This window comes from Tamandua tetradactyla, chromosome 7 (genome assembly GCF_023851605.1).
Source record: "Tamandua tetradactyla isolate mTamTet1 chromosome 7, mTamTet1.pri, whole genome shotgun sequence".
In the NCBI taxonomy this organism is placed as follows: Eukaryota; Metazoa; Chordata; class Mammalia; order Pilosa; family Myrmecophagidae; genus Tamandua; species Tamandua tetradactyla.
The window spans coordinates 132664964-132689146 of record NC_135333.1 but is presented as its reverse complement, the minus strand read 5'-3'; the positions used below and the strand labels follow the sequence as shown (position 1 = coordinate 132689146).

At 37.0% G+C, this 24183-nt stretch overlaps 1 protein-coding gene across 6 annotated transcripts in view; it reads right to left on the bottom strand.

Moving 5' to 3' along the window:
• The window catches only part of TBC1D30 (TBC1 domain family member 30), a 249775-nt gene that overhangs the window by 174492 nt on the left and 51100 nt on the right, over positions 1–24183 (bottom strand). The gene's annotated exons all lie outside the window — the stretch shown is intronic.

The following is a 24183-nucleotide window of genomic DNA, read 5'->3' as shown; positions in this document are numbered from 1 at the left end:
CCATAAGGAATAAAATTTTTGTATAAATCACAGAAAAATAAATGAGGAATGAGAAAGGAAAGGATGTATGGGGATATATAAAGATGTATGCATGTGCTAATATTTAGAAAAAAAAAAACACTGGATGGCCCTGATTTCAGATGTCTGGCCTCCACAACTAAGAGAAAATAAATTTTGTTGTGTTTAAAAACAAACATACAAAAAACACTGAATGGATAAACTGAAAACTAATCAAAAATAATTATAAGAAGGGAACAGGAAGAGACAAGAATGGAAAATCGAAACTTTTCTGCGTATACCTTACATAGTTTTGACTTTGGAATAAATTATATTAATAATGTAAATAGTAAATCAAAAGAAAAAATAAACCCTAGAAATTGAAAATGAACTAAAAGAAATGGACCTAACTGAATATCCAGTCGGTAGCATAAGAACACATAAAAAATAATTATCTCAAGTTGCTTCAGAGTACAATATTAAGACTGTTCATCCAAGGTAGTATATATTCTAAGGGCAAATAGAGCTGCAAAGAAATCTTAAACTTCATTCAGTAGGATTATTGCCATTAATAATATTGGTGTTCTTTTGAAACTCACATATACTATAAGATAAAGCAAATAAATATATTAATGTTGTAAGGAATGAAGACGTTTTCAGTGCAACAGAAAATAATACAAGTATACAATTTAAAAATTGGGTTTTTTTAATCTGTAAATCATATACTTAAATTGGAAATACCAGTAGGAACTCATCTTTTTTTTTTCTTCTCATATCTCCCTAAATAGTTTTAAAAATAAGGACAACTCAGCAGAAATAAATACCCTTAAGCACTCAGAATGTGGACTCTAAAAACCATTCCCTACTAAAAGGAACCAAGGGCTCCTTGGAGGTTTGACTGATTCCGGGCCAGGGCCAGGAAAAAATATACAAGGAACCTGAAAGAAGTGCTCCAACTTCAGAAAGAAGTGCTCCAACACTAATGAGGTCATGTCAAAAGGACACAAAAGCCACATAAAAATGTACTCATTTTTAATCGGTTCATTCTGGGCTCTGTTAAGCATCTCCTGAAATTTTAGGACAATGTCAGAAATGGCAATATCATAAGAATAAAAACTATAACAAGGAGTTAAAATGAGATTAGTCACCTACAAAAGTAATGACAGGTTGGGGTGCACGGGTGGTTCAGTGGTAGAATGCTCACCTTCCATGCCAGAGACCGGGTTCAATTCCAGGACCATGCACCAACCCACCCCCCTAAAAAAGTAATGCCAAGCTGATAAGGGATATTAAGCTATGTAAATGTGCTGCCTGACTAAGGTATTCTGCTTGGAGTCTAGGGCAAACGGTTCCAGGGCAAGGGAAAAAGAGAGGTTGTATCAATATGATTCTAAGAGGAAATCTCTCTTGATCCCTCCTATGTTGAAACACAGTTGAGGGAGGAGCTGGGGACAGAACAGCATTCCTGAGCCTCCTGACCTAGTCTTATATGCAGATGTCAGAAATGTGAATCCTCTTTAGCTCCCAGGGACAGGCCCTTAACCTCACTTAGCACTGCTGTTATTCTCTGGATACCCTGTGAGATGGGAACTCATCCTCCGAAAAGGACAAGTAGTATAGATAGAAGAAGCTCAAATTTCTTAAAAAGGAAGATTCTCAGAGTACAGCCTTCAGATGAGGTACAGGTTAAACTGGATCCTATTAAAAGACCATTCCACAAAAATTATTGAACACCTACATACCAAGCCAGTGGGAGATCCAGATACATAAAAATTTTAATAGATAATAGATAAAATGCTGAACAGATAAAAGCCAGGAAAGGCTAACGGGGTTGCCTAGGGAGCTTAGACTTGATGGATTTAGTAGGCCTTCATCACTTGAAGAAGGGAGAGAAAGATATTGCCACCAGAGAGAAACAAAATGGAAAAAAGGCAAAATAGGGTAAAAGTTCCTGTAGTCCCTGGGGAAGCTAAAAGCTATAAACTGTGAATTTTCAAAATGGGAAAGGGAAATGGAAGATGATGAGGCTAGAAATGATGCCAGATTGGGGAAAGTTGTTTATAAGGTGTTGGTACTTTATCCTGTGGTGAGTTTTATTTTTATCCAATTAGCAGCGGGAAGCTTCTAAGTGTTTAAAGGATAGTAGTAATATGGTCAGATTTGGATGTTAGAAAGCCTATTGTGCAGTGTGAGAGCAGACTGGAGTGCAGAAGAGTGGCAAGATGAGATAGAAGGCTGCTGCAATGGTCCAGTTCAAAGAAAATGAGGGACTAATGCCAAACTAAAGGAGTGTAGCAAGAGATACCTAGGAAATAGAATCAGAACTTAGTGATTCAATATAGGAAGTTAAGAGATCCCATTAGCTGTGTGGGAATTATAAGAGAAGGAACACTGAGGGGGGACCTGTTGAGTTTGCGGGACCCAAATGAAGGTGTTCCTAAGCAACCTGAAATATGAATCTGGGAGCTCAGGAGAAAAAGGGAGCCTGGGCTAGAAAAGAAGGCTTTATATGAGGCCACCCAAGGTGAGTGTATATTGTGAGCTGGGTAAAGTGGTGAAGGAAAGAATACATCCTACATCAGCCTGATGCTTTTACAGTTTTGATGTTTATTTTCCTTTAACTTCCTCTTAATAGGATATCCATTGACTGTTCCAACTTATCTCAGCTGTGCTGACAGCAATACTAGAAGGGGGTCTGATATTCGGTTTTGTCTGGCCGTTGTTTTTTTTTTTTTTTTTTCCATGGGCAGGCAGGCACCCGGTATCGAACCCGGGTCTCCAGCATGGCACGCAGGAACTGTGCCATTGAACTACCATCACATCACCCATGTCTGGCCAATTTTTTAGAAGGCAGGATATGTCCCTGGGGCTGAAGATGGTAATTAACACCCAGAATCAAAATGAGAGAACTGGAAGAAGAGGGAAAATCCAGGAGAAAGAGCTGGTAAGTACAGACACAAACTTATCTTCCAGATTTCTCATTTTATCAAACCTGGTTTGGTGTTCTATTTTAACAAGAGAGGCTATTCATATCCACTCTCAGTCTCTAGCACTGGACTAGCAAAAGAGACATTGCTAGCCAAGAAGAGCTGCAACCCACTCTGCTCCATGGCACTATGGCTGGAGTTCTCAGAGAACACAGCATCCAGCTCCTGGACAATAGGACACAAGCCACTCAGACTATCCAGTTAGCTACCTCTGGCTCTGACTCCGTGCTCACCAGGCAAACTTGATTGTCTTGTGGCTTGCTGTATTGACTTGGCTGCAGAGAAGAGGATGTGTTGACCAGCTGTTAGCAGTAAATACCTCTGAATTCAGTCAACTCTAGGTGAGCTGAAGAAACCAAGTTTCTGGAGTATCAAAGCTGAAGTTCAAACCCAAGCTGCCAACCCCACCCAGATAGGCCATGGCTGACAGAAAGGCCTCTCTCTGAAATTCCTCTCCAATTACAATATTTTTTTTACTAGCAGCAACAGAACCCTATTTACATTAAAAATAAGAATTTAATTACAACTTCCTCAGGTTTATTACAAAGAAAACACTAATCTATTAAAAGAAAAGAAAGAAAACACCTTGAAAATTTCCTATTCTGAAACTGCACAGAAGTTGAAACTGGCAAAGAAAATATTTTGAGTTTCTACTATTATGGTAATACATAGATAGAGAAGGAATTAAACAATATCATTTTGTTTACATTGGAGAGGAAAGCCAGGACTGTCAACGTTTTTAGCAAACAGATAATTAAAGGAACACTAAAATACAATACTCTAAAAGCAGCCACGACACAAGCCTAGTATTATTTTTATTGAATGACTCATAGTTTCTTATTTCATGTCTGTAATATTGTTTTCCAAAAGCAAAAGATGTCATCTGAAGTCAACTTACAGAAGAGTCAAATGCTAGCATAGACTCTGCTTGAGGATCTCAGCTGGTGAGATTTATGCGCAGGCCAACTTACAATCATTCTTCACTAATTGAATGATCTTTAATATTTAGCAGTCAAATATATCGGCAAATTCACATTTGTACAAATCATACCTTGGCACAACCCAGAACGGTTATAAATTAAGCTGAATTTGGAAATGGAAGACTAAATAGAAACTTTACATTAATGATAAGCTGTTACTTGGCTGGCTAAAGAATGTGAATGCATTGAGGAATTTCTCTGAATAACCTGGAGAGTTCAAGGCCTGTGGGACACCCCCAAAGATGCAAACTGCAGGCTGAAACAAGGAATTAGGGATCCCTGAATCTTCATGCTCATACGCTGGGAAATGGGGCTTCCTTGTTGGTAACTCTTCCTAAAGGAAAAGAAGGCCCATCATAAGGAATAAAAGGTAAAACCAGAGGGACTTCCAGGAGAGAAACAGGACTGGGACTTGTAATTTCCCAATACTTATTTTTGTTTAACACAAAATCCTAAAAATAAAAAGGGCTTATGTGCTTATCTTCAGGGACTGAACAGAACTACTGGTGACAGTTACCAGGAGAAAAGTCCCTGAAGCCTGCTGTGAGGACACAGAAAAAACCACAGGGGAGCCGGCCTGCTGTGGAGAAGTGGGCCTGGAACTCATCTTTACAGCCTGCAGAATTCACTGCCAGTTATTCCTCAACACGTAAGTCTCTGAGGGTCAGAAGAGATCTTACCACATTACCAGGTCTACGCTCCTGCTCTTCTGGAGCTCTAGTGTGGGGCTAGCACCACCTCTCAATTGCCAGGAGATGGGTACATCTTTACACTCATGCTGGTAAAAAGGATGGGGTCTGCTGGCATAAATGCCACCATTCTACGTTTTTCTCTCTTCACAAATTTTAAAGGATTGTGAGCAATTCCTGAATAGTAAAAGAAATATCTTCTAAAGTGACAACAACTTTGGCCAGTACCATATGAGGTTAACACTATCCTCAGACCTACCTAAAAGTAGGGCCTTAATAAGTAGTTTTTTCCACTCATTATCCAGGACAGAGCCCTGGGCTAGGAGCTCATGATGATGAGTTGTCATAACCATTCTCCCCTCATGAAAGAGACAAAGAAGCACAACGGCAGGAGGAAAATGAGGGGGAAGAGAAAACTACAATTATCTGACACATCATATAAGGCTCATGAGACATTTTATTTCCTATTTATATGATTTCCTCCCTTCAGTCATTAAAATTCATTTCTTTATTTAAATACAGACATTCTCGAAGACAATCTGATGTGGCTTTTGAATTTCATTTATTTCAGAAAGGACTCTGTCAAGCATGGAAGAGATAAGCTCTGAAATTCCAACACCAAATCACACTCAGAGGCACTATCCTCTACTTCCTGATAGTGCTTTTGGGTGCTTCCTCAAGACCATTTCCTTTAGTCATATATTCAGAAAAACAAAACTACTCCCAACATTCCCCCCAAACACACCAAAATATTTTGGTCTGTGATTAGGATGAAAAATTTTAAGCATAACCAGTTATGTTACAGACCAAAAACTTAAAACATATCATTGAATTCATTACTGGAGTGGAAATCCATTTCAGAGTACAACTCTAGAAATATACTTCAAACCCTGCATATAACCTCAGACACATAACTAACCAAAGATTTTAGAAATCATATTACTCTTTTGGGTCTGTTTTTACTGTGAAGTATTTTCTTGTCTCAAAATGACTGAAATTGATTCAATACCTCTTGAGATAGAAAAAGACATCTTTATATTTTTTATTCATTAATTCATGAAACATTTTTTGACCATTTGCTATGGGAAAGGCACAGTGATGGGCCCTGCAGGAAATAATAGTACAGATACAATAGATTCTCTACCCTCAAGATGCTTACAGTTTACCAAAGAAAAGATGAAGTGGGTAGCAACAGTGTGAAAAGGTTCATTTAAAATAGTTATCCCTTCCATATCATGACTTTCCCCATCATTGTTCTGATACAATGCTGGTTGGCATAAGAAATTAAATAGGAATTTGGGTGGAGTTTTGTGAAAGCCGCAGATGACATGCAAAGGCCAGCAGATAACACAGAAAAGTTTAGAAATTCACAAATGCATAAAATTATATAGAGTTATTATATAACATCAACATATTTTATCTTTTAATACCAATTAGGTATTGGTAAACACCCATAAAAGAAAAAGAAAACATTCAGACTTCTTCTCTGGAATGAAAGGAGACCCAAAAAATTTTACACGGATTCTCCAGATCACAGAGGCAGTGTGGAAGGGATAACTGCACTACAAAAGGATGGTGATGATCACAGCACATATTATAAATGCAATTAATGCTACTGAATCCTATACTCAAAAAATGGTTAAGATGGCATACTGTATGTTAAATATGCATTAATATAATAATTTTTTAATAATATAAAAGTACATGGAGAGAAGAACATTATCTCAAGTTTCTCCTAAACACTGCATGTTCCAATGGTTACCTAGACCTTTATTTCATTGAGCTGTGAAATTTCATCTGAATATAGGTCCAGAACAAAGCTCATTTCTACTTGTCTATAAATTTATAATTCATCTATTGACTTTCAATTTGGAGTGAAACTGAAGACTCAGGCTCATTACTTTAGAGATTGAAAACATTATTTAACCTAGATGTCCAAAACTTTTACACCAAGCCATTCTAAGATTCCTTAGACCGGTTGAAGGAAAGGAAAAGAGAGTCTTCCCATACGTATTGTTGTAGATTCTATGGCTTAAAAATATGTTCCTACACAGACAAGAAAAAGAAATACAAGGCATCAAAATTGGGAAGGAAGAAGTAAAACTATCACTGTTTGCAGATGATATGATACTATATGTCGAAAACCCTGAAAAATCCACAGCAAAACTACTAGAGCTAATAAACGAGTACAGCAAAGTGGCAGGTTACAAGATCAACATTCAAAAATCTGTAGTGTTTCTATGCACTAGTAATGAACAATCTGAGGGGGAAATCAAGAAACGAATTCCATTTACAGTTGCAACTAAAAGAATAAAATACTTAGGAATAAATTTAACTAAAGAGACAAAAGACCTATACAAAGAAAACTGCAAGAAACTGTTAAAAGAAATCACAGACGACCTAAATAGATGGAAGGGCATACTGTGTTCATGGATTGGAAGACTAGATATAGTGAAGATGTCATTCTACCTAAATTGATTTACATTTTCAACATAATACCAATCAAAATCCCAACAACTTACTTTTCAGAAATAGAAAAACTAATAAGCAAATTTATCTGGAAGGGCAGGGTGCCCCGAATTGCTAAAAGTATCTTGAGGAAAAAAAACGAAGCTGGAGGTCTCACGCTGCCTGACTTTAAGGCATACTATGAAGCCACAGTGGTCAAAACAGCATGGTACTGGCATAAAGATAGATATATTGACCAATGGAATCGAATGGAGTGTTCAGATATAGACCCTCTCATCTATGGACATTTGATCTTTGATAAGGCAGTCAAGCCAACTCACCTGGGACAGTACAGTCTCTTCAATAAATGGTGCCTAGAGAACTGGATATCCATATGCAAAAGAATGAAAGAGGACCCATATCTCACACCCTATACAAAAGTTAACTCAAAATGGATCAAAGATCTAAACATTAGGTCTAAGACCATAAAACAGTTAGAGGAAAATGTAGGCAAATATCTTATAAATGGAGGCGGTTTTTAGACCTTACACCTAAAGCAAGAGCACTGAAGAAAGAAAGAAATAAACGGGAACTCCTCAAAATTAAACACTTTTGTGCATCAAAGAACTTCATCAAGAAAGTAAAAAGACAGCCTACACAATGAGAGACAATATTTGGAAACGACATATCAGATAAAGGTCTAGTATCCAGAATTTATAAAGAGATTGTTCAACTCAACAACAAAAAGACAGCCAATCCAATTACAAAATGGGAAAAAGACTTGAACAGACACTTCTCAGAAGAGGAAATACAAATGGCCAAAAGGCACATGAAGAGATGCTCAACATCCCTGGCCATGAGAGAAATGCAAATCAAAACCACAATGAGGTATCATCTCAAACCCACCAGATTGGCCATTATCAACAAAACAGAAAATGACAAGTGCTGGAGAGGATGTGGAAAAAGAGGCACACATATTCACTGTTGGTGGGAATGTCAAATAGAATGAGCTAAGACTTAGCATCAAGGGATTGAGAAAACCTTCTCAAAAGGTTTTCCCAACCAAAAGCGGGAAGAGGGAAATGAAACAAAGCATCAATGGCTGAGAGATTCCAAACAGAGTCGAGAGGTTATCCTGGAGGTTATTCTTATGCATCAAGTAGATATCATCTTGTTATTCAAGATGTAATGGAGAGGCTGGAGGGAACTGCCTGAAAATGTAGAGCTGTGTTCCAGTAGCCATGTTTCTTGAGGATGACTGAATAATGATACAGCTGTCATAATGTTACTGTGTGATTGTGAAAACCTTGTGTCTGATGCTCCTTTTATCTACCTTGTCAACAAAGGAGTAGAACATATGGAATAAAAATAAATAATAGGGGGAACAAATGCTAAAATAAATTTAGTTTGAAATACTAGTGATCAATGAAAGCGAGGGGTAAAGGGTATGGTAGGTATAACATTTTTTTTTCCTCTCCTGTGTTCGTTTTAATTCTTTTTCTATTGTCTTTTTATTTCTTTTTCTGAATTAATGCAAATGTTCTAAGAAATGATGAATATGCAACTAAGTGATGACATTGTGAATTACTGATTATGTATGTTGATGTTTTATTTTGTTTCTTAATTTTTAAAAATATGTCCCTATAAATATTGTATCATCTCTTTTAGAAAATATTTACAAGAAAATTGGGGCCTAGATTGTAAGCTCTTAGAACAGTCACATTTATTCCTGAGTTTTCAGTGTTATTTCTACATTCTGAGACACTGTGCTATATTTATATAACCTGGTATTTTCATGGAACTTTGGGTACCTGTGTAACACCTAAGACGCAGAGTTGGAGTTCTGCAGCTCTGAAAGTCAGCATTCCTACATACAGCACTGGTAAAGAAATGGAAAAAGAGATCAGGCTTCAATTAGAGATAAGAATGAAGCCAATCTTGGTTGGGACTAAGGTATATCAGAATACAGGTAAAGGATGATAGTGTCTCTATTTTAGAACTTCACCTAACTGTATGAGATCAAAGGAAGAGAGGTTTATTTTGCAAAAAAAACCTAAATTTCCTGTAGCACACAATCTAATTTAACCTGTGTGGCCAGTTCAGTTGAACAACCTAAACACATGGAGCATAGAATTAGGAACAAGGTCTTGCAATCCTGTATAGCTTAAGGTAATTCCAGAATTACATTATAGAGTATGTTGGGCAGATAATTTAAAAGTAAAGCATGTTGGGCAGATAATTGGCAAAGTTCACTGAAGGACTGCAGAAAAAATATGGAGCTATTAACTTTCCCACCTGGGAAATTCCCAATACCTCTAGAGAACCTCTTTTTTTGTTCAAATATGGACTCTTTCTCTCTAAGCCCAACTCTGCAAGTAAATCATTACCTTACCCCTACATGGGACATGATGTCCCATTGTGTAAGAATTCCTGGCAATGTGCGACATGACTCCCTGAGATGAGCGGGGCCCTGGCACATGGGATCAGCAATGCCTACCTGATAAAAAAAGGGGGAAAGGAAGTGAAATAAAATAAGGCATCAGTGGTTAAGAGAGATCAAATAGAGTCAAGAGACTATTCTGGAGGCTACTCTTATGCAAGCTTCAGTTGATAGTGCTAACAGCCATGGTTTGCTAAACTCCAACCAACATCACTTATGTTAACTCTTAAAAACACCTATGGCTCAAACTGAGACTCATAAAGTTTCATGCATGAAGTCTGCTTTCCGGGAACTTATAATTTTCAGAGGCTTCTTAGGCCAGGTAAATCCTGAAACCCAGAGGGACCAGCCTCTCCAAAATTATCAACTAATTATATACCCCTATCCTTTAGTGTCAACACTGCTTCTCAACATGAAAAAGTCAGAATGGGTATAGCCCAAATATCCTTATAGACTGGGAGATGGATCAAAGGAAAAGGAGGAGTTACAACAGAAGATAGGATTTACAAATCAGTATAACTGCTGAATCTATATTGATATTTCTTTTAGCCACCAGTGTTTTGGAGCAGCCAGAAGGAAAAATCTGAAATAGTGGAATGGTAACACATAATATACACTAAAATTTGTTCTGTAACCACTTATTGAAGTGTACTTTGAATATTATTGCTTTTTGTTTCTTTTCTTTGTATGCATGTTATATTTCACAATAAAAAATTTTTAATTTACAGTTTAATCAAAACAAAAAAAATTAAGCTAGACTATTGTATTAGTTAGGGTTCTCTAGACAAATAGAATCAACAAGGAATACTCACAAATATAAAATATATAAAAGTATCTCACATGACTGTGAGAACACAGAGTCCGAAATCCATAGGGCAGGCTGTGAAGCTGACAATTCTAATGGAGGGTCTAAATGAACTCCACAGAAGAGGCTCACCAGCTGAAGCAGGAAGAAAGCCTGTCTCTTCTGAATCCTCCTTAAAAGGCTTCCAGTGACTGGACTGAGCATCACTCATTGCAAAAGACACTTCCCTTGGCTGATTACAAATGGAATCAGCTGTGGATGCAGCTGATATCATCATGCTTTAATTCTAAATCTTTGCAACAGACAGGCCAGCACTTGCCCAACCAAACAAACAGGTACCACCACTTGGCCAAGTTGACCCATGAACCTGACCATGACAGCTATCTGTAACAGTAAAATAGCTTCCAAACCTATGATGCTCTGAAATCAATCTAACTGATATTCAGGGATTCAAGTGCTTTGTAAGAATTCTTCAATCCAATATAAGCTTGACCAGCTGGCATACTTGTAAAATACAGTTTGGATTATTATATTTTCAAGTAAACTGAAGTTTAAACAAATACTTGGCTTCAGCCTTCAAGAGTATTTATAAAATGTATTATTACACTCTCAACTCAAAAAGAGTATTCTGAGAAAAATGAATTTTTATGTATTTATTAAGGATCTTGCATTATCTTTAGGTCATTATTCTCACTGTACTAAAGTCCAGGGCAAATATAAGCTTAGGCAACTAAGCTGAGCCAAGTCATCATTTAAATCTGAAAGTTAAAAAGCTTATATTTGTGTATAATTGTGTATATGTAAAACTAAATTTGATAAATATTTTATTAATTTCTTTCCTTGTCATTATTCTATGGTCACATTTGTTGTATTCCAATTCAATGAGATGCTGACATAGAAGTATTACTTTTAAATCAATTCAAAATTTAAGAAAATGGAAGTATTGATTTATGTTTCTTAGCACAATCTCATTTTGAAAACATAATTTTTAATGTTCTGCTTCCATATATATATATATATATATATATATATATATATATATATATAAATTTACCTAGAAATACCATACATAAGAAGCTATGGATTTCTGTCAAATGAGACTTATTTTCAAGGCAGTTCAGAGAACCAGGCAGAAAATATATTAGCCAAAAAAAAATGTACACTAAGCTGGATAACTCCCACAAATAAAACTGGACCTGAATAAAAGGCATATACATCGTATTGTAAAATTCATTATAGGTTTGTCTGCCACCACCTACTATGGACACAGAATATCCAGTCATGGATAAAAATGAGCTGGTACAGAAGCCCAAACTGGCCCAGCAGGCTGAGCAATATGATTACCTGGCAGCCTGCATGAAGTCTGTAACTGAGCAAGGAGCTAAATTATCCAATGAGGAGAATAATCTCTTAGTTGCTTATAAAATGTTGTAGGAGCTTGGAGGTCACTGTGGAGGGTCATCTTAAGTACCGAGCATAAGATGGAAGATGCTGGAGGAAAAAAAACAGCAGGTGGCTCAGGAATACAGAGAGAACATTGAAACCAAGGTAACAGATATCTTCAATGATGAACAGTCTCTTTTGGAAAAGTTCCTGGTCCCCAATGCCTCACAAGCAGAGAGCAAGTCTTCTATTTGAAAATGAAAGGAGATTGCCATCATCACTTGGCCAAGGTTGCTACTGGTGATGACAAGTAAGGGATTATGAATCAGTCACAACAAATATACCAAGAGGCATTTGAAATCAGCAAAAGGAAATGCAACCAATACATCCTATCAGATTGGATCTGGTCCCTAACTTTTCTGTCTTCTATTATGAGATTCTGAACTCCCCAGAGAACGCCTACTCTCTTGCAAAGACAGCTTTTGATAAAGCCACTGTCGGACTTGTTACATTAAGTTAAGAGTCATACAAAGATAGTATGCCAATAATGCAATTACTGAGAGACAACTTGACATTATAGACATCAGAAAACAAGGGAGATGAAGCTGAAGCAGAAGAAGGAGAGGGAAATTAACTAGCCTTTCAACTCTCAACCGCCTCATTCTAAAATTTACACAGTTGACCATTTATCATCCCAGCTATCCCACAAATAGGTTTTTGTTTGCCATTTATGACAGATTTTTATTACTTTTTTGAATTTCTGTATTTCCCATGTGGATTTTATGTTTAATATTAGGAGAGCAGAGCCAGTTAACATTAGGGAGTTATCTGTTTTCATTTTAAGGTAGCCAATTTGGAGATGCAGAATTTGTATACAAGTTATAAATGTTTGGCACAGTACTTTTAGTACACTATGGTTTCACATGGGCCAGTATTAAAACTGTTTCCAGGTCTAAGCAAAGAATATTGCTTACACAATGGTTTGCCCTGGTGAGGGGATAAAAGGGACAATTGGTTCCAATCACAAGTGTAGATACTATGGGTACTTTAAGATTTGGAGGACTTCAAGGCTGTGGTAGAAATAGATATTCCATGGATATTACATGTTGAACCACATGTATTTGTGGAACTCAAATTTGTGGAATCTCAATGTGCATACCTTTGACTATAGCTGCAGAAGTATCACTTTAGACAAAGTTATGACCCAGTTTACTCTAAAGAAGGGGAGAAACGGTTCACATTCCATTATTTGTAAAGTTATCTGCTATTTACTTTCATTATTTCTGCTACACTCATTTTATATCAAGCACAGCAGTAAAACCAAAACACCATGTATTCAACTTTTTAGTTTTTTGCTTTTGTATTTTTTTATACTTGCATAATATATAAGTGCTGTAAAAATAGCTAACAAGGAAATAACTTGATGATAACTAGCTTTGTTTAATTTCTTATGAAATTTTCATGAACAACCCAAGTATAATTGTTAAGAACACGTGTATTAAGTTGATGTAAATGGAATAAAAATTTTATTAATGAACTTTTCAACTACTATCTGTACAGATTTTCATGTAAATTAGTCTTCTTGTTCTGAAACTTCTCTAAAAGAAATTGTACATTTTTGGAAATTTATTCCTTATTCCCTTTTGGCAGCTAATGTGCTTTTACCGAGTTTAAACACAAAGTTTATCATCATAACTACAAAAATACTACTAATGTAATAACTGTTCCCAGCCATGTCCCATTCTCCTTTCCCTTCCTCCTTCCCTCTCCTATGCCTCAACCCCAACATCAGTTTCTAATGAGGGGGGTGGTATCAAATGGATAAAAGAAATGTGTCCCATTCAGATTTTTGGTATATGGAATTTTCTAACTTAGGAAGCCACAAGCCACAATGTTCATTATGATGTTATTAGCATTTAATATAAGTTTTGTGCTTCTACTTTTGGTTTTTAAGAATTTTTTGATACTCTTGTAGCCTGCCTTCAATTTTGATCCTTTATTCTTCCTATTTATCAGGACACAGGATTACCTTCCTTTTTTAACCTTCTCCTGTCTTGTCACCAATCATTCCTACTTGGTGGCTGTGTATTTCGAAAAAGGCCACATGATCTTTCTGGCTCCACTCAGTGTCTAAGATACTACCCTACTTCCTTTGTTTGCAACCTATAAACTATTTTCCTCACCCTATTTATTGCAGCAAATCTCTCCTTAGTTGAAGAGATTGTGTTTATCTCCCTGTAAGCCCTACCAACTTGGATGGTCTGTCATTGTCTGTCTTTAAATCTTTCCTCCCTCTATTCTCTAAATAATGACAGCGCTAAGGTATACCCAAATACAGATCACCCCTTAAGTACCTTGCAGAAAACCACAAACAAAAATACCATTTTAAAAAAGATAAACATTTTTTTCTGTTAGAATATAAACTCAAGAGCAGGAACAATGTTGTCTGTATGTTCTAGTGTGCCTAGTATACTGTAAATGCTCAATAAACATTGATGATGGGAGTCAGTGAGTCTTATTAATAAGGGTGAGAAACTGAAATCCCAAATACTGTTCTGCTGATTATTCTATTATGACCTCAGATTAAATTGGGAAACATTGGCCCATTTGGAAAACTGTCCTAAACATTATTCAAATAAAAACGCAAGGGATATCCAGATCTAAATTTTCTGTAGCATATAATCTAACTCAACCTGTCTAGAAAAATCATTTCAACAATTCAAACACAGGGAGCCCAGAATAAAAATGAGGGCCTTTAATCCTGTATAGCTTAATGTAATGCCTGGATATATCCCAGAGTATATTAAGCAGATAATCAAAAAGTATTAGCAAAGTTCAATGAAGGATGAGTGAAAAAATATGCAACTAATAAACTTTACCACCAAGGAAACCCCTGATACTGTGTTAAACATTAGAGACATCCAAATCAATGGGCCAAGCCCTTGGATCCTGGGGCTTGCTCTTGTGAAGCTTACGTATGTAGCAGAGAAGATCAGTTTACCTATAGGTATGCCTAAGAGTCACCTCTGGAGGTCCCCTTTTGTTGCTCAGATGTGGCCTCTCTCTCTCTCTCTCTCTACGTCCAACTCTGCAAGTGAAACTGTTGTCCCTCCTACATAGGACATGACATCCAGGGGTGAAAGTCTACTTGGCAGCATGGGAAGATGACTCCCAGGGAGGAGCATGGCCCTGGCACTAAGGGATCAACAATGCCATCCTGACAAAAAGGGGGAAAGAAATGTAACAAATAAGGTATCAGTGGCTGAGAGAGTTCGAATAGAGTCAAGAGGCTACTCTGGAAGTCACTCTTATGCAAGTTTCAGTTAGACATTCCTACCTATCATGACTTGCCAAACCCCAACCAAAACCATTTCCAGCAATCCTAAAGAAAACCTAGGGTGTTTTATAAGATTCTACAAAGGATCCGTTCATTAGAGTTAACTTCCCAGAAACCTACAACCTCCAGATGTGTCCCTGAACCAGGTAAGTCCTAAAATGCAGAGGGGCCAGCCTTTCCAAAACATCAACCAGTTCTATCCCCTTATCCCATATTATCACCAGCCCCTTCCAACACAAAAAATTTAGAATGGCCATAGCCCAAATACCCCTAAAGAGTGGGAGAAAGATCAAAGGTGATGGTGAAGTTATATAGAGAAAGTAGGGTTTAACAAATGAGTATTGAATCATTTTATTGATATTTCTTTTCGTCTCCAGTACCTTAGAGCAGTTAGAGTAAAAATGTAAAATTTTGGAATTGTAACCCACACCAAACTCTGAAATCTGTTCTATAACTAATTGTTGCGATGTACTTTGAAATGTATTGGGGTTTTTTTGTATATATGCTATTTTTCACAAAAAGAGAAGAAGGACTATAACAGAGTAGATAGGATTTAGCAAATGAGTACAACTGCTGCATCATTATATTGATATTTGTTTTGGTCTCCAGTGTCTTGGAATAGCAACCCATACCAAATTTTAAAATCTGTTCTATAACTACCTGTTAAAATGTACTTGGAAATTTAGTGCTTTATATATATATATATTTCAGAATTTTTAAAAATAAAAGGAAAAAAACAGAATTGTGCACCAGAGTGAATCCTATTGCAAATGATGGACTACAGTTAATTAAACAATTATAAAAATGTTCTTTCATGAAGAGATGCTCATTTCTATTAGGTATAAGGGAAATGCAGACCAAGTCTACAATGAGATATCACCTCACACCTATAAGAATGGCTATTAAACAAACAGGAAACTATAAATATTGGAGGGGATATGGAGACATTGGGATGCTTATGCACTGCTGGGGAGAATGTATAATGTTACAGCCACTATGGAAACCAGTTTGGCTGTTCCTCAGGAAACTAAATATTGAGTGGCCCTATGGCCCAACAATAGCACTTGGTATATACCCAGAAGATCTGAAAGCAGTGACACAAACAGATACTTGCACGCTGATGTTCACAGCAGTGTTATTCATAATCGCCAAAAGATGGAAACAATCCAAATGCTCGTCAACAGAGGAGTGGATTAACAAAATGTGGTACATACGTACAATGGAATATTATGCAGCAGAAAGATGAAATAATGTCCTGAAACACATGAGGAGATGGATGAGCCTTGAGGACACAATGCTGAGTGAAATAAGCCAGACACAGAAGGATAGACACTGTATGATTCCACTTTTATTACCATGGTAAAGGTAAAATCAGAGGCTTATAATACAGAATATAGGGGATTTAGAGATACATAGAAGCTAGAGATGGGTGACATTAGCTAATGAGGTCGAACTCAAATGTAAGGGAATACAAAGAAGTGAAGGTGGTTCTCTAGTGGGTCTTTAAGTAATATCACCATACTGAAGGTGAACAAGACTGAAAGGAGTTGTATAGACCTATGTGTTCCACTGATTAACACTAGAAATATCAATAGGTTCTTGCAAGAACTATTTCAAAGGTATGATTTGTGTACAAAGAGTGTTTAAGTCCAAGGTACAGGGGGAAAACTGCTATGGCATGCTATGGGCTATGTTTAATAGGAAAACATCAGCAGTACCACAGCAACGGCAGGGATAAATAGTGGGGGGAGGGACAAGAGCTAAGAGGTGGTTTAGATCTCCTGTTTGGTGAGGGTGTGTTTATTGGTTTTCTTTCTCTTGGGAACAATGAAATTATCTAAAATTGAGAGTGTTGATGGACTGTGGACTTTGGGCATTATACATGATGCCTAATGAATGCAGGTGGCTGAAGGATGGACTGACTGAGAAGTAGATAGGTGAACAATGGTGTATACATATGATCCAATATTGTATTGTTACAAAAAAGAACAAAGTTGTGAGGCATGCAATGATGTGAATGAAACTGTGGAACATTTGGTAAGGCAAAACAAGCCAGAAACAAAAGAACAATTATTGTATGGTCTTTTAGAAAATGCTTATAAGAAAACAGAGGCCTAGACTGTAAGCTGTTATAGCAGACACATTAAGTCGGGACAGGTAATTATTTCTGGATTTTGAGAAGCTGTTTTATATATATATCCCTTGTCCCTCCCCCCACTATTTATCCCTGCCGTTGCTGTGGAACTGCTGATGTTATATATATATATATATATATCAAAGAGTATTGGCAAAGTCCCTTGAAGGATGGAAGAAAAAATATGGAACTATTAAACCTTACAACCAGAGAATCCCCTAATACTGTGTCAAACATCAGGGACACCTAAATCAACAGACCAAACCCTTGATCTTGAGGCTCACTTGTGTGAACCTTATGTATGTAGCGGAGAAGCTCAGCCTACCTATAGATATGCCTGAGTTTCTTCTGGAGGACCACTTTTGTTGCTCAGATGTAGCCTTATTCTCTCTAAGCTTAACTCTGCAAGTGAAATCATTGCCCTCCCTCCTATGTGGGACATGACACCAGGGATGAAAGTCTCCCTGGCAGCATGGGAGAGGACTCCCAGGGATGAGTCCAGCCATGGCACCATGGGATCAACAATTCCATCCTGACCAAATGGAGGAAAAGAAGTATAACTACTAAGTATCAGTGGCTGAGAGAGTTCAAATAGAGTCCAGAGGCTACTCTGGAGATTGTTCTTATACAAGCTTCAGTTAGACCTTGCCATCTATCATAACCTGCCAAACCCCAACCAGAACCATTCCAGCCAATCCTAAAGAACACCTAGGACAATTTATAAGATTCCACAAGGGTTCTATACACTAGAGCGACTTTCCAGAAACCTACAACCTCCAGATGGGTCCCTGAACCAGATAAATCCTGAAACCTGGAGGGCCCAGTCTCTTCAGAACATCAGATAGTTCCAGTTCCCTAACCCATATTAGTGACACAGACACTACCAACATGAAAAAATTAGAATGACCATAACCCAAACACCCTTAAAGAGAGGGATGGAAAGATCAAAATTGATGGTGGAGTTATAGACAAGACAGGATTAACAAATGAATATGAAAGCTGAATCATTAAATTGATATTTCTTTTAGTCTCCAGTATCTTAGAGCAACTAGAAGTAAAAACCTAAAACTGTGGTATTATAAGCCATGTTAAACTCTGAAATCTGTTCTACAACTAATTGTGGTGCTATGCTTTGAAATTTATTGCTTTTTTGTATATATGCTATTTTTCATAAAAAAAGAACGAAAACTCGATTGTGATGATAAAAAAATATTTAAGCCTTCTAGCCTCCTATATTTCTGGAGCAGCTAGAAGGAAAAATGTGAGAGGATTGTATGGTAGCCATGACAGACTCTGGGATCTCCCCTGTAACTACTAGTTGAAGAGTGCTTTGAAACCTATTGCTTTTTTATGTCTTTGCTTTGTATATATGCTATACAATAAAAAAGTAAAAAAAAAAAAAAAAAAAGAACAAAAAATAAATAAATGTTAGGCCTACGAATCACCCCAGAGCACCTCTTCTGGTACTCAGATGTGACCTCTCTCTCTAAGTTGACATGGCAAGTGAACTCACTATCCTCCCCCTCTACGTGGGTCATGACTCCCAGGAGTGTAGATCTCCCTGGCAACATGGGACAGAAATCCTGGGATGAGATGGGAGCCGCCATCAAGGGATGAGAAAATCTTCTTGACCAAAAGGTGAAAAAGAGATACGAGACAAAATAAAGTGTCAGTAGCTGAGAGATTTCAGAGTTGAGAGATTTCAGAGTTGAGAGGTTATCTTGGAGGTTATTCTTAGACATTATACAGCGATCCCATTTTTAGTTTATAGTGTATTGTAGTGATTGCAGGGAAGCCTTGTTTCTTGAAGATGATTTTTTTCAATGTGACTGTGTGATTGTGAAACCCTTGTGTCTGACGCTCCTTTTAACTAGGGTATGGACAGATGAGTAAAAAATATGGATAAAAATCAACAAATGATAGGGGGAACAAAGGTTAAAATAAATTGGGTAGATGGAAATACTAGTGGTCAATGAGAGGGACTGGTGAGGGGGTATGGTATGTATGAGTTGTTTCTTTTTTTTTTAATTTTTTTTTCTGGAGTGATGCAAATGTTTAAAAAATGATCATCATAAAGAATACACAACTAAAAAAGTGCAATGGAGAAAAAAGTCATTGCAAAAAAATATTAAAAGAAACATTTAATGGAAATTATCAGCTTTATCAACAGTATACACAGCTGTGGGTGAATTATCAACAGGATACACAGCTGTGGGTGAATCACAGGGTGGTGAACTTAAATCGATTATTTCAATTTCAAATCACGTTAGGAACCATATAAAGAGGAATATTCTGTGTCCTGAATTACAAAGATGTCAGAATACACCAGTCAAAAACTTCCCCAAATGTTTAAACTGGGACTTGCTTACAGGAGACAGCTCTTTCCCGATGGCTGCCAGTTAGGGAATGGCAATCAGTGACCTTCAAAATATAAGAGGAAGAGGGGTGTCTTACATGAGCTGAGCCTGGTGAGACCTGCCCACAAAGAATTCTCAGCTGAGTCTCTTTAAAGTTGATTATCAATAGTGATTAGCTCACTGACCGTCAAAGCCTGTGTTCCAGTCAAGGGGGGCCGCTGCGTGCTCAAGGCGCCACCCTTTCCCCTAAGGGAGAGGATCCCAATCCCTGAGCTGCCACCGGGGTTTGAGGAATTTTATGGTATGCCAGTTAACATAGGCCTTGGCATTTTTAAAGGGTAACATATCTAGTGATTTACATTCACTTTTATCTTTACCTTTATAAAGATAAAGGAATCCAGTGGCATCCTAGAAAATGGATCCATTATGTTCCAGTTTTGGAAAGTGTACCTAAAATTTTGGTGATAGAGGACAACTCCTAAGGAAGCAGACAACTCAGTACTCTTTTTGTTATCCATCTCTTCTAGAGGCAATACAAGTGTGACCTATTAAACCTATGTATTTAATTTAGCAGTGCTGGCAATTTAATTACCACTGTCTTTAATCCCAAATTACCACAGAGTGTCACTTAACAGTACCTCAGTCTGGCCTAATGCCAGTATCAATCAGATATGCCAGCTCCCAGGAAAGGAAAAGATTATGTCTAAAAAAAAATTAACTCTGGTTTTTCTAAATGTTAAGCCTTATTGATAATTGAAAACTGAGTACCACAATGTGCTTTAGGAAAATTCTAAATGAGAACTATTTCTAGCACAGGGCCTGATACACAGTAGGTACTCAGTAAAAATGTTTTAAATTGTATCTGTGGTGCACAAAAAATATCTGATTAGGATCCTGCTGATTTGACATTTAAAAATAGTTCCTGCCTTAACACCTTACACTACACTTCTCTCCACCTCCACATCTGATTCACTTGTGCCCTTGTATTATTTATAGGTAGACCTTTTCCTCTCAACAGATCATAAACTCCTTTGAGCATAGGAAATAAGTCTTATTCATCACTGTATCTCTCCTTTCCCCTGCCTGCTGCTAGCATGGAGCTCTCTGTATATGTCTGAAAATCAGTACATAAATGCTAAAAATAAATGAAACCATAAACTCATCATGCCAAGAAGAGAGCCATACCTTCCCACTCATTTAAAAAAGACTCTTTAGTCAACTACAAGAAAAATAAGCAGATGTGTTTATGAAGTTATTTTAACTGACATTCGTGCAATGTACAAAAAAAATCCCACAAACCCTATTCTTAGTTTCCCTGACAAGCTAACAAAATACATGATGCTCAAATATCACAAATTTCCTCTACTCATCAGTTAAAAGCTGCTCTTAGAACTCTAGCTATAACAGCAGTTAACCCACTTTAGTAGCTAAAAGCACAGACTGGGAACCACCTGCCTGGATTTGGAACCTGGCTCCGCCACTGATGGGCTATCTAAATCTGGATAATTTAATTGCCTCAGTTTCCACATTTATAAAATGGGGCAATTAAAGTACCTATTTCAAAGGGGTTATTCTGAGAATTAAATGATACAAATAAAGCAATTACCACAGAGCTTGAGAACAATAAGCTCCACAGAAATATTAGCTATTATATTACTAACATTACACTATTTTTCAAAGGAAGATGTTTTAAATTTATATGGCAACACTGTTGTAGATTATAAACAATGTCACCAGGTGACTTGAGCTTCTTTGCAGGTAATAAACCTTAATTATTTGGCCACCCATTCTGGCCTAAAAATTTTAGTGTGAAACAAGTCCAGGAAGCCCAAAAAAAGGAATATTCATTTAAATTTACAAATTGCTTACATTTTTCATCTTGATTTTTTTTTCCTGTTACTTGGGGAAAATTAGCTGTAATACAGACAAGCTAACCCTTTCTTGCTATTCATAAATTAATAAAGCCCCAGCATTAATTACCCAACAGCTGTTTGCTTTGCGAGATCACTGCAAGCAGGAAATTAATCTTTCACAGCAGAATTTATGTGGACAATTTTCTTTTCAATCTTTCTATTCCTCCAATATAATAGCTTTTTAATAAAACATGCAATTTTCTAACATTAGGTTTAACCATTTTATTGTAAAGCGTTTTTCAAATGTAGTCCATCATTTGTTAAAAAGTTCTGATTTTAAATACATTTTCACTATTCGTAATATAAATACATTTTACTGTGTATTCTAGATTCCTAAATGTATTAATGCCAATTTCCCACATTTGAAATTAAGGGAATTGCAAATACATCCTAGAGGGAGAAATACCTTGTCTAAAAGGTACATTAAAGTTTGCCACTTTACCAGGACTATATATTCTAATGGAGATGCAGAAATAAAAAAAAAAAAAGAGGAAGCAAGGATAAAGGAAAAGGATAACAATAATTAATAACACCTACCATGCACTGATCATCTTCAATGGATCAGGCACTGAGCTAGGGGCTTTTAATTATCTATTTCACTTAACCCAACAGGTAGATATTACATCCCAAGGAACAGGGAGTAAAAGGAGAATGCATGCATATATTATTGGGGTCATATTTTACTAGGTACATAAAAGAATGAATAAAAGAAAATATAACCTAATATAAAATATAAGTTAATTCAGGATAGTGGAAATAAGATAACTTACCATACTTTATCTTTTACTTTTCTGATTTTTATTTCCAGAAGGAAAGGATGGAGGGAAGGAAGGAAGGAACCAAGGAGTCAAATAACTTTGCCAAGTCATACAATTAATAAACCAATAAAATATAACAATTTTGGGTGTTCTGAAAGGTGATTTGTCTACAGCCCCAATTATGTAACCAACTAAAGGAAAAGTCCATCATTTTCTGAAAGTCCCCTCGTATTATCTACTACTAACACAAAAAGATACTTTGGAGATAAAAAAGAAGTAGCTTCCACAAGGTCAGCCAAGTTAACCAAAAAAGTCCCATGATGACAGAGCAAAGAAGTAAGGAATTCCTGAACACTGGCTGTATCTTATATGACGCCATGGTGAAATATACAGGAGTTAGGGCATAAAAAGAGATGGGACTTGTGAGGACCTAGGGGGCACTCCTTTCTGCATCAGCCATTCTCTCATTCACCCAGGAGGAATCCTGGCCACCTTGACATTTCCCCAAAAACTGAAGAAACATTTGTCTCAAAAATTATTTGCCAAATATGAAACAAGGAAGCAGGAAGCTGGTTAGATAACTGAGAAGCAACAAACCAATGACCTTCTCCACAAAGATAAAATGTTAAAGGATGCAAACTCAGGGTCAATCTTGAGTCTGTATAATCAGACTTGAATAATTTGTGTACCACTGTTGTGTTCCTTCCTGTAAAGGGAGCAGCTGTAATAATCACTGTGCTTCAGATTTAGGATAACATTTGAGACAATTCAAACCAAGTTGGCAAGATATTTAAAAAGGTGTTTGAAAACTCTTGCACAATATCACACACTAGAAAAAGCTCATTAACCAATCACTGGTATTGAACCTTTGATATAGTGAGTCAACCCTTCAGATGACCCCTTGCTGTATGTCCAACACTTACATTAAAAAATTTGGTGCACAATTTTATTCAAAATGAATTTTAGTCAAAGAGAAATGTTTATAATATCTCCACCATCAGATAGTTGCAACTTCACAGTGGGATGCTAAAGGCAAAAAAAAAATTAGCTATGTTAATAACTCCTCCATGGAGGTAAAAGGTTAGATTAGGCCAGTAATGTGGGTTTACCTTCTAGATTTCAAAGCCCTCTAGCTTTCTAATAACAAGGACTACTGAGCTCTAAAATAGATTACTAGGGCCTAAAGAAAAAGATTGTCAGGAAGGAATTCCCAGATAGAGCCTGGCCAAAGAACATTTGATAAAAGCATTGTTTAATATTCAATTCAATATTCAGCCATTTCCTGTTTCCTTCCATGATAGAGCTGAAGCTACAGGCTATTACCGTGAAACCTTGAGTATAGTGTGTCACACACAAGCAGCCTTGTTTCAGTAGTACTTTGGGGAATAAGGGAGAAGGAATAGGTTTAGAATGAAGTAAAGGAATGAAGAGAAAAGATGGTGCTGAAGGAACACAGTGTACATGACAGTGAAGAAGTAAGACGGATAAACTCAGGACAAATGTAAAGTAAATCCCCTAACCCCAAATCCACTAATGGGATTGCTGGGAACAGGGCTATATTTTGCTATTGGTTGTCTCTATTATAGTAGAAATCACTTTTCAGTTCTCCAAGGCCTCGAGATCAGGGTGCGGAGTGGGGGGCTGAGGCATTAAAGGAGGGTTAAGGAAGGAATGCTTCATGCTGAAGCATGGGAGGGCTGTTGTCAGTTAATCCTTCTTTCTCTGATGGTAAGATTCAGAAAAGTGGTAAATAAAGGCCTGGTGGAGAGGAGGCAGAGGAGAAAGTGAAGGAGAAATAGGGAAGGGAAGACAGTCTATGAAGAGATACTGAATTCTATGAGACATGATCAAATCATTAGACTAGACCTACAGGTCCACAAACAAGAAATGAGCATGAATCATAAATGTAGAGGGAAGCTGCAGAAACAGTTCTAAGTGAGGAAAACAAGTCACAA